This window comes from Dasypus novemcinctus, chromosome X (genome assembly GCF_030445035.2).
Source record: "Dasypus novemcinctus isolate mDasNov1 chromosome X, mDasNov1.1.hap2, whole genome shotgun sequence".
NCBI classification, from domain to species: domain Eukaryota; kingdom Metazoa; phylum Chordata; class Mammalia; order Cingulata; family Dasypodidae; genus Dasypus; species Dasypus novemcinctus.
This window is the reverse complement of record NC_080704.1, coordinates 51,492,298-51,504,420: the sequence shown is the minus strand read 5'-3', so window position 1 is coordinate 51,504,420 and position 12,123 is coordinate 51,492,298.

The window sequence follows — 12,123 nt, the reverse complement described above, 5'->3', positions numbered from 1 at the left end:
CTGAGTTTGGGTGCAACATTCTGTATGTGTCTGTTATGTCTAAATCGTTTATCTTATTTTTCAAGTTCTCTGTTTCCTTGTTGATCTTCTGTCTAATTTTTCTATCTAATGATGTTAGTGGTGTGTTGAAGTCTCCAACTATTTTTGTAGAGATGTCTATTTTTCCCTTCAGTTTTGCCAGAGTTTGCCTCATGTATTTTGGGGCACCCTGGTTAGGTCCATAGACATTTATGACTGTTATTTCTTCCTAGTGGATTGTCCCTCTAATTAATACATGATGGCCTTCTGTAGATTTTTTTTTCATTTAACGTCTGTTTTGTCCAATATTAGTATAGCTATCCCTGCTCTTTTTTTGGTTACTGTTTGCATGGAGTATATTTCTCCAACCTTTCACTTTCAGCCAGTTTGTATATCTGGGTCTAAGGTGAGTCTCTCGTAAGCAGCATATGGATGGCTCTTTTTTTAAAAATCCATTCTGTCAGACTATATCTTATGATTGGGGAGTTTAATCCATTCACATTGAGTGATATTACTGTAAATGTATTATTTACTTCTACCATTTTATTCTTTGGTTTTCATAAGTCACATCTTATTTTAGTCTGTTTTTTACTCTTTTGGTTATCCTTTCTGCTATTCTTGTCTCCTATACTCTCCTACGAGCTTCTCTCTCCTGTCTTTTTCTTTCAGGTTGTAATGTTCCCTTTAACACTTCCTACAAAGTTGTATTCTTTTTTTACAAACTCTCTTAGTTGCTGTTTGTTTGTGAATATTTTAAATTCACTTTTATATTTTTTTGAATTTTATTTTTTAGGACGCTTTATTATTATTATTTTATATATATATATATTTTATTATTCATTTTTAAAAAATATTACATTCAAAAAGTATGAGGTCCCATTCAACCCCACTGCCCCCATCCCACCACTCCCCCCACAGCAACACTCTCTCCCATCATCATGACATATCCATTGCATTTGGTAAGTACATCTCTGGGCATCGCTGCACCTCATGGTCAATGGTCCACATCATAGCCCTTAGTCTCCCACGTTCCGTCCAGTGGGCCCTGGGAGGATCTACAATGTCCGGTAATTGTTCCTGAAGTACCACCCAGGACAACTCCAAGTCCCGAAAACGCCTCCACATCTCATCTCTTCCTCCCATTCCCCGCACCCAGCAGCCACCATGGCCACTTTTCCCACACCAATGCCACATTTTCTTTGTGGACCTTGGATTCGTTGTGTTCATTGCACCTCTATGTCAAGAGGAGGCTTAGATTCCATATGGATACTGGATGCAATCCTCCTGCTTTCAGTTGTAGGCACTCTAGGCTCCATGGTGTGGTGGTTGACATTCTTCAACTCCATGTTAGTTGAGTGGGGTAAGTCCAATAAATCAGAGTGTAGGAGTTGAAGTCTGTTGAGGCTCAGGGCCTGGCTATCATATTGTCAGTCCAGAGATTCAAATCCCCTAGATATATCTTAAACCCCAGCACCAACTACAGTTCCAGTAAAGTAGCATGAAAGTCTTGTGACAAGAGATCCCATCTGTGTCCAGCTTCATCACAAAGAAACACCAGCTCCAAAGAAGGGCCAACTGACATGGCAGTGAACCCCATCTGCCATGACCATAGAACCTGTGGGTCTCTTTAGCCCTCAAAAGAACCAATACCTGGGGTTTTATCTACTTTATCTGTCTCTGAGACTCTGCTCAGGTGTGCATAAGGGCAATCCTCCTGACAACCTCCAGACTCTTTTTTAGAGACTCATAGCCATATAAACTCATTTCTCCTTTCCATTTCCCCCTTACATTAGGTCAAACAGCGTTTTAAAGTCCTGTTATTATATGTAGACAGGGATATTCTGCTGGTCCGCGTTGAACCTTTAATTCAAGGTAATTTTCCAGTTGCATCATCAGTTGGTAGTTGATAGTGGTCCCTCGGTGCCAGGGAGTCTCATCCCCGGGTGTCATGTCCCACGCTGGGGGGAATGCATTGCGTTTACATGCTGAGTTTGGCTTCGAGACTGGCCACATTTGAGTAACATGAAGGCTGTCAGGAGGAAACTCCTAGGCACAGTGCTGCTCTAGGCCTTGTTTTTAAGGACGCTTTAGATTATATAAATGGTGCATCAAAAATACAGAGAATTCCCATACACCCCCACACACACACTTTTCCTCATTAACAACATCTTTCATTAGTGTGATACATTTGTTACAATTGATGAAAACATATTGAAGCATTGCTACTAACCATGGTCTATAGTTTACATTATGGTTTTTGATAAAGGCCATATATGAAAAACCCACAACTAACATTGTACTCAATGGTGAAGGACTGAATCTTTCCCACTGAGATCAGAAACAAGACAAAGATGCTACTGTCACCACTGTTGTTCAGTACAGTGCTAGAGGTTCTTGCTAGAGCAATCAGGCAAAAAAAAAAAAAAAGATACGAAAGTCATCCAAATTGTAAGGGAAGAAGTAAAATGCTTGCTATTTGCAGATGTATGATTCTAAACCTAGAAAGTCCTGAAAATCTACAACGAAGCTGCTAGAACTAATAAAAAAATTTCAGTCATCAGTATACAAGATCAATACACAAAATCAATGGTGTCTCTATACACTAGTAATGTACAACCCGAGGAGGAACTTAAGGGAAAAATTCTATTTACAATTATGACTAAAGGAATCATATATTTAAGAATAAATGTAACCAATGATGTAAAGCAGTTGTATTCAGAAAACTGCCATGTATTGCTAACAAAATTTTTTAAAAACCTAAATAATTGGACGAACATTCCATGAGCATGGATGGTAAGACTAAATACCATTAAGATGTCAATTCTAAATTCTACCCAAATTGATATACAAGTTTAATGCAATCCTGATAAAAATTCTACCAGCATTTTTTGAACAAATGGAAAACACAATTATCAAATTTATTTGCAAGAATAAGGGGCCCAAAATAGCCAGAAACATCTTAGAAAGGAAAAGTGAAGTTGGAGGATTCTCACTTCTGGACTTTAAATTATATTACCTAGCTATAGTGGTTAAAACAGCATGGTACTGTCATAAAGATAGACACATAGACCAATGAAACCGAATTGATGATTCAGAAACAGACCCTCACATCTATGGTCAAGTGATTTTTGACAAGCCTGTCAAACCCACCCAGCTGGGTCAGAACAATCTTTCAATAAATGGTGCTTGGAGAACTAGATACCCATAGCCAAAAGAAAGGAAGAGGACCCCTATCTCACAACTTATTAAAAAAATGAACTCAAAATGGATCAAAGACCTAAATATAAAAACTAGAACCATAAAGTTCCTAGAAGAAAACATAGGAAAATATCTTCAAGTCTGGTATTAGGTAGTGGATTCTTTTATTTTATTTTATTATTATTATTTTTTAAGATTTATTTTTTATTTATTTCTCTCCCTTCCCCCTTCCCCCCAGTTGTCTGCTCTCTGTGTCCATTTGCTGTGTGTTCTTCTGTGACCGCTTCTATCCTTATCAGCAGCACCAGGAATCTGTGTTTCTTTTTGTTGCATCATCTTGTTGTGTCAGCTCTCCATGTGTGCGATGCCATTCTTGGGCAGGCTGCAATTTCTTTCGCACTGGGCAGCTCTCCTTACAGGGCACACTCCTTGGGCGTGGGGCTCCCCTAGGTGGGGGACACCCCTGCATGGCATGGCACTCCTTGAGCGCATCAACACTGTGCATGGGCCAGCTCCACATGGGTCAAGGAGGCCCGGGGTTTGAACCGTGGACCTCCCATGTAGTAGGCAAATGCCCTATCCAGTGGGCCAAGTCTGCTTCCCAGGTGGTGGATTCTTAAACCTTATACCGAAAGCATGCGCAATGAAAGAAAACATGGATAAATAGGACTTCCTCAAACTTCAATACTTTTGTGATTCAAAGGACTTCATCGAGGAGGTGAAAAGGCAGCCAACTCAATGGGAGAAAATATTTGGAAACCACATATTATACAATAAGGGCTTGATTTCCATTCTATATACAGATCATACAACTTAACAATAAAAGAACAAGCAATCCAATTAAAATGGGAAAAATACTTAAATAGACATTGCTCCAAAGAGGAAATACAAATGGCCAAAAAACCCACGAAAAATGTTCCATATCACTAGCTATTAGAGAAACACAAATTAAAACTGTATAGAATGATCATTATTACAAAAAACAGAAAACAATATGTGCAGGAGAGGATGTGGAGAAATAGAAACACTCCTTCACGATTAATGGGATTGTAAAATGGCGCAGCCTCTTTGGAGACAGTTTGGTGCTTCCTCAGGAAGCTAAATAAAGAACTGTTATATGATCCAGTAATTCCTCTACTAGGAACATATCCAGAAGAACTGAAAACTGTGACGTGAACAGACATCTACCCACCCATGTTCATAGTGGCGTTATTCACCATTGCCAAAAGATGGAAACAACCCCAGTGTCCATCAACCAATGAATGGATAAAGAAATGTGGTATATACATACAATGGAATACTATGCTGCAGTAAGAAGAAATGAAATTGGGACATTTATAATAACATGGATGAATTTTGAAGACATTATGCTAAGTGAAATTCTCAAGTGTCTAGAAATGATGCAACTAACTGTCTCAATTTCCAGCACTGACGTGAGAACTCTAGATGTTTGAGAATCTATGGCATCTGGCCACAAGGCCAAATGGGAAATCATGGATAATATTGAGAAGCTGGAGCTCACAGAAAGATCTGAGAAAGTGGAGTTTGCCGAGGACATTGAGTACTGGGTGGTAATGCAAAGTTGACAACTAACAATTCAGTCCAAGAACCTTTGAAGACAAGGAAATAGTCGTGTATTGAGTCAGAATATTGCTTTCAAAACAAAAAGGGTAGAACATAATGACCACTAATGTCCCTTCCAGTTTTAAGATATGCTGAATCTTTAACATGGCCCAGGTAATGTCTGCAGTAGACTCATCAAAAGTAAAGTAAAAGTGAAAGGTTGTGGGATTGGATAACTTAATAAAGGATAAAAGCCACTTACACACTGGCTTGTGATTTGAAAGGTGATCTCCAGGATTTTAACAGTTTGGTTTTCTCATAACCTGGGCTTTCCTGAAACAAATCTCTCCTCTCTCCAAACCTTTACTATCTCCTATTGGTTCTACCCTCTCATATTTAGTGATGTGACCTGTCATCGTGGAGGATGCACTCTCCTGCCCCAGCTTAACTGGCCAACACTAAAGCACTAATCCATGAATGGTACCATTAGTCCCAGGAGGAGAGGAAATACTGGGCTGGAGAAGATAGAAATACTTTTGCCTCCTTGACCTGACCCCTGCCCCCTCTAAAAACCTGAACCTGTTTGTTTTTTTCTTTCTCCTCCTCCTCCTCCTTCATTAGGGCAATTATAGGTTTATAGAAAACTCATGCAGATAGTACAGAGTTCCCAAATACCTACACAGGGTTTTCCCTAACCTCCTCTATCTATTTAACAAGTTATTATATGCATAGAGACCTGGGAAGAAGGATCCATACCTCTCTCCAACCTAAAATATTATCACACCGTTTTCAGAATTCTTCTTTACCCAGCCTTTTTCTTTTCACTGAATATAAAATCTTTCTTATATATTAAGAGCTTGTGAAATATTTGCTTGCCTAAGCTACATGATTTTCAAAATGTGTTAATTATTTATTACTCACACACTCTGAGCTTTTGCTGCTATTGTCGTTTAACTGGACTGGGTAGAAGGTAATTGTAGTTGCAGAATCCTTTGAATTGTTCACAGGAATTTTACCATCATCATAGGCATAAGTAGGGTTTCTCATTTTTAATTCTTTGTCCTAATGAATTACAATCCTTTTGATATTTTCTTCCTTTTGCTGGGTAGTAAAGGAAGTCAGCCTTTTCTTTTATGTGTATATTCAAGTTCACTTATATAGAAAAATATCATTGACAGACTGAAGTAATATTAACAGTTAAAACTGAGGACTTAAAATCACTAGATTAAAAATTAACGATATTTCTATTCTTTTTGTGAATGTAAACATAGAGATTCATTTCATCCTTTCAAATTTTAGTTTATGAAAGTATGCACAGTTCAATACTCATAAACATGGTGAAATTAATTGATCAGAAATGTTGCAGTTCCTTCATAGTTGCAAATTATACAATAAATCAAATAGACTGACAGAACACTTGGCAGCTCTTTCCTTCTTATACACCATAATTAATCATGAAACTAGCTTTATTCATCAATTTTGAAAAACAAGTCAGTGAAATAGTCTGTTAATGCATGACACTGTCCTATGATAAATAGACATTATAGACATGATTCTTGGTCCAGAGCAAGTTCGTACAGAAACCAGCTTTGGTCTTGGTTAAATGGCAATGCACATTTGCATAACACCCTCAAAGTACTTAGGGAAATCCTGTATTTGAGCCTGAAATTCATATGCTGCAAATTTTGTCTTTTCAGCAGCATGGATTCAATTGTTTGTGGTCAAAAATATTTCTGGGTCCCATTTGTACAGACACAGCAATAATGAAATATGGCAGTTTTAAAACATGTCCACACATTTCCAGTTGACAAAGATGACAGTGTAAGATTCTTCAGGGTGCTCTTCTCCCAGAGAATCCTTGAACAACTAGCAAAAATGGGCAAATCCGTATTCCTCAAAACTCCAGAAAACGTTAAAGGGTTACAGTAACTGGGTAAGTCCCAAATCAAGTAAATGCAGCTTTAAAAATGACTCTTGCTGGCCCCTCCCCCACCTCCTCCACAGCATTATGTTGAGCTAAACTGTGCTTCTAATATGGGTCCCTGGCCCTGATCTGGAGGGAGTAGAATGATTCTTATGCACATGCCAGACTGCCTGTATGTTGGAAATTCTTCTCTGGCTTGCCTTCCCAGAACTTGCCTTGCAGGCAGAAGCAGCTTGCTTGTAGCTAAAGCAGTATAAGAAACAATAAAGTAAAAGTGGCTTGGGACAAAGGAATATTAGCTTTAAGACATACAATAGTGCACCTGGGAGAGGGTAAAGCCTACTTCATAGGGAGTAGAGGAGGTTTATATAGGGGAAATCCTAAGACCACAAATGAGCACAAGTTCAGGACAAGACTCAGATTCAGAAAAGACAGAGAAGACTCTGTACTTCACCCTTGCCTCAGGCTGATATTGATAGGAGGACCAAACTCTGAGGGAGACCATCAGCCAAAGCAGAGTCAATTTTTAGAGACTGTGAAAAATGTTGCTTGCATTGGTTTGTTTATTTTTGTTAGCTACTGGCAGTCAAGGAAATCTCTGTCATCTTGTTAGCTGGATACAGACTTAAGGAACAGACATCCCAGGAACTAAATCCCAGAGTTGACACATTAAAACACTGAAACAGAGTGCAACAAAAACTACTAGACAAACAAAGAAATAGGAAATGACTGCCCTTCCAAGGGCACAAGATACAATTCAGAAACCATCAACAAAGAAGACCAGACTTTGGATATACCAGACAAAGACATTTAAAAAATGATTCTCAATATGCTCAAGTTGATAAAGGAAAACTTAGAGAAAGAACTAAGAATATCAGGAAAACAATGAATAAACAATAGGAGAATCTTAATGAAGAGATAGAAATTTTAAAAAGGAAGTATGCAAAAATACTGGAGTTGAAGACCAAAATGAAATGAAATGAAAAATTCCCTAGTGGGTTTCAACAACATATTGGAGCTTTCAGAAGAAAGAATCAGTGAACATGAAGACAAGACATTGAAATGATTCATGCTGAGGAGCAGAAAGGGAAAAGAATGAAAAAAAGTGCAAAGGGTCTACGAGACTATTCATCTGCTGATGGACACTTGGGTTGCCTCCATCATTCTTTTAAAGGAGGCACTGGGGATTTAACCTGGGACCTCATACATGGGAAGTGCTCAACTACTGAGCTACACCCACTTCCTTGCCTCCATCTTTTGACAATTGTGAGTAATGGTGCTATGAACATTAGTTTGCAAATATCTGTTTGAATCCCTGCTTTGAATTCTTTTAGGTATATACCTAGAAGTGAGATTGCCAGGTCATATGGTAATGGTAATTCTATATTTAACTTTCTAAGGACCTCCCAAACTCTCTTTCACAGTGGCTACACCATATTACATTCCCACCAACAATGAATGAATGTTCCTATTTCTCCATGCCCTTTCCAACACATGTTATTTTCCTTTTGTGTGTATGTGTGTATAGAAGCTATTCTAGTGGGTTTGAAATGGTACCTCATTATGGTTTTGATTTTCATTTCTCTAATGGCAAATGATGTTGAGCATCATTTCGTGTGTTTTTTGGCCATTTGTGTATCTTAAGAGAATGTCAGGGAAGCGGATGTGGCTCAAGTAGTTGGCTCCCGTCTACCATATGGGAGGTCCAGGGGTACCGGCCAATGCAGAGAGCTGACACAGCAAGATGAAAAAAAAAAAAAAAAGAGACACAGAGGAGAGACAATAAAAGACTTAGCAAACCAGGGAGCTGAAGTGGCACAAGAGAATGATCTCCTCTCTCCCACTCCAAAAGGTCCCAGGATTGGTTCCTGGAGCTGCCTAATGAGAATACAACAGACACAGAAGAACACACAGTGAATGAACACAGAGAGCAGACAATGGAGGGAGGGGGGAGAAATAAATAAATAAATCTTAAAAAAGAGATAGAGAAATGTCGATTGAAGTTGTTTACTCATTTTTTAATTGGGTGGCTTGTCTTTTGTTGTTGAGTTGTAAGATTTATTTATATATTCTGGATATTGAACCTTTGTTGAATATATGGTTTTCCAATATTTTCTCCCAATATGTAGGTTGTCTTTTCACTTTTCTGATGATGTCCTTTGAGGCACAAAAGTTTTTAATTTTGATGACGTTTCATTTATCTACTTTTTCTTTTGTTGCTTGTGCTTTGGATGAAATTCTAAGATACCATTATCTAACACAAGGCCCTAAAGTTGTTTCCCTTTGTAGTCCTCTAGAAGTTTTATGGTTTTGGTTTTTATATTGTGGTCTTTGATCCATTTTGTGTGAATTTTTGTATATGGTGTGAGGTAAGGATCCACCTTCATTCTTTTTACCTATGGTTATCCAGTTTTCCTGGCACCATTCACTGAAAAGACTATTCTGTTCCCATTGAGTGGACTTGACACCCTTGTCCATAATCAATTGACCATAGATGTGAAGGTTTATATCTGAACTCTCAATTCAATCCCATTGGTCTATGTGTCTGTTCTTGTACCAATGTCAAGCTATTTTAATTACTGTAGCTTTGTAATAAGTTTTAAAAGCAGGAAATGTAAGTATTCCAACTTCATTCTTTCTTTTCAATTTGGTATTTTTCAGGATTTTCTGTATGTAAGATCATATCATCTGTGAACACAGAAAGTTTTATTTCTCCTTTCTCAATTTGGATGCCTAATTGCTCTGGCAAGAACTTCCAGTACAATATTGATTAACAGTGGTGACAATGGGCATTCTTGTCTCATTGTGAGCTTAGGGGAAAGCTTTCAGTCTTTCACCTTTGAGTATGATGTTAGCTATGGGTTTTTCATATATGCCCTTTATCATGTTGAGTAAGTTTCTTTCTATTCCTATTTTTCTAAGTGTTTTTATCAAGAAGAGGTGCTGGATTTTGTCAAATACCTTTTCTGCATCAGTTGATATGATTGTGTGGTTGTTTTTCTTTGTTCTATTAATGCAGTGTATAACATAAATTGATTTTCTTATGTTAACCATAAGAGAATTATCTGCCTGATTTTCTTGGGCTATTGGGGGAAACTAGGCATCATGCAAAAAGTCTAGCTGCTCTGAGACCTCTATGCTGTTGAGTCTATGTGTAACTGTTCTGGTTCCCAATTCAGCTGAATTTCCAGTCAACAGCTGGCATAAACTGCCCACCATGTTTGTGAGTCATTTTGGATGTCCAGCTCAATTAAGCCTTAAGGTGATTCTTGTCATTGAGAGATCCTCAGCAAGAACTGCTTCACAGAGTCCATCCCACATTCTACAGTCAAGTAGTTTTGGGGAAATTCTGCATCTTTAGGTGATTCAAAATGCCATTATATTATTAAAGGTTCTGATAAGTCCTGTAGTAAAGAGATCTGCAGGACTTATTTAGCCATGGAGCTATTTTGTCTTGAAACATTATTAGTATCCAATTGATAGATCTATCACTCAGAGTAATACATTTTGGGAACTACTTGCCTCCAATTATAGCTTGGTTCAGCATTTAGAATGAGAGCTTATTGCAGTTGCAATAGGTGGTTGACCTCACCCTGATAAAGAAATCAAACTTCTGCAGGAAGGTATGAGTAATAGGGATGGGTGGAGGATCTGAAATATATAAGAAAATAAAAGGCTATTGGATAAGCCAGAAATTACACACAAATGTAGGGAATATGTGCATAAAAACTGGGAGAGAAGTTACTTCTGAATAAGAAAACAATTGGATTTTCAAATGTCCCATTCGTTCTGCCTCTTTTGGTTGTCAAAGGAGTGGCAAAAATTCCTGGCTGGGTTTCAGTGCAAATCAATTTATCTTCTTATGTATCTATCTATCTATCTGTCTGTCTATCTATCTATCTATCTATCTATCTATCTATCTATCTATCTATCTATCTATCTATCTAACTTATCTGATCATTTATCATCATCATCTCTCTATTATCTGTATCTATTATCTATATTTCATTTCAATACGTATGAAATTCTATAAAATAGTATAACATTCACAAGAAACAAAATGTTGTACACTGAAAACACTCCCTTCTACTCTGTCTTCCAACCAGTTTCTTGTCTATGCTTTCAAGGTTAATTTAAGTATATGTAAGCAAATATATCCATATTCTTAAAACACTATGGTAGCATATTTTACTTATTGTAATCTCCATCTTGCTTTTTTCATGTAAAATGTATATTAAAAGTTATTCCATGTTCGAACATGGAACACTTCCTCACTCTTATTTTTTTCCCAACAATCACCTAATATTCCATTGTATGGCAGTATCATAATGTAATGAACCAGTCACTAACTGATGAGTGTTTTCTTAATAAACAATACTGCAATGGATATCTTTGGATATGCATCATTTTGCATGAAAGCAAGGACATCTGAGGATAAACTCCTAGATATGGAATTGCTGGGTCAAATGACATAGCAGATGTTGTTGGTGCCTGACTCATATCCCCTTTCTGGGACCGGTGTACTCATCCCCTAGTTCCTGAAGATGTTGGCTGCTAAAAGCACATACCTGCATTCTTTTCTGGGGAGCTGTTGTTGGCTTCGAAATGTCTTTCTGAGGGCAATACTTGGCCAATGACTGACAGATATGGGAGTATACTGCAGCCCAGCTTCCTTGTCTCTAGGCAGGGCAACCTCTGCAATTTTCACTCAAGAGCTCCTTGTGGGATCAGGCTGAGGCTAGACTTCTGAAACCACATCTTGTCCTAGCTCCTTCCCCTGCCGTCCTGTTTCCCTCACTCCCCTACAGGTTTCTCCTGAGAATATTCCCTTAATAAGTCTCTCCTTAAGAATTCCTGTCTCAACCTCTGTTTCTAAAGAAACTGGTCTAAGACAAATGATGTGTGCACATGTAATTTTTATAGATTTTATAGATATTGCTCTATTGCCTCCATAGAGGTTACACCAACTTTGACTCATTCTAGCAATATAAGAAAGTATTAGGGAAAATCTTATCATTTAAGTTGTTCATCAAATATTAGTGAAAGAATGAATATATGCTGTATACTATTTTTTTTCTTTAAGATTTATTTATTTCTCCCCACCCTCTTGTTGTTTGCACTTGCTTTGTCTGTTCATCTTCCTTATTTCTTTAGGAGGCACCAGGAACAGAATTCGGGACCTCTGGTATGGGAGGGAGGTGCCTAATCACTTGAGTCACCTCAGTTCCCTGTTTTGTTGTGTCTCTCATTGTGCTTTTTCTTCTTGTGCCTCTTGTTGCATCAGCTTTCTGTGCCAGCCCGTTGCACCAGCTTCCTGTCTTCTTTAGTGTAGTATACATGTGCTTTTTAAAATTCATTTCCAGAGGAACAGGGATAGCATATCTCTTGAAATGAGTTATGTTTCCACTTAAATAGTCATA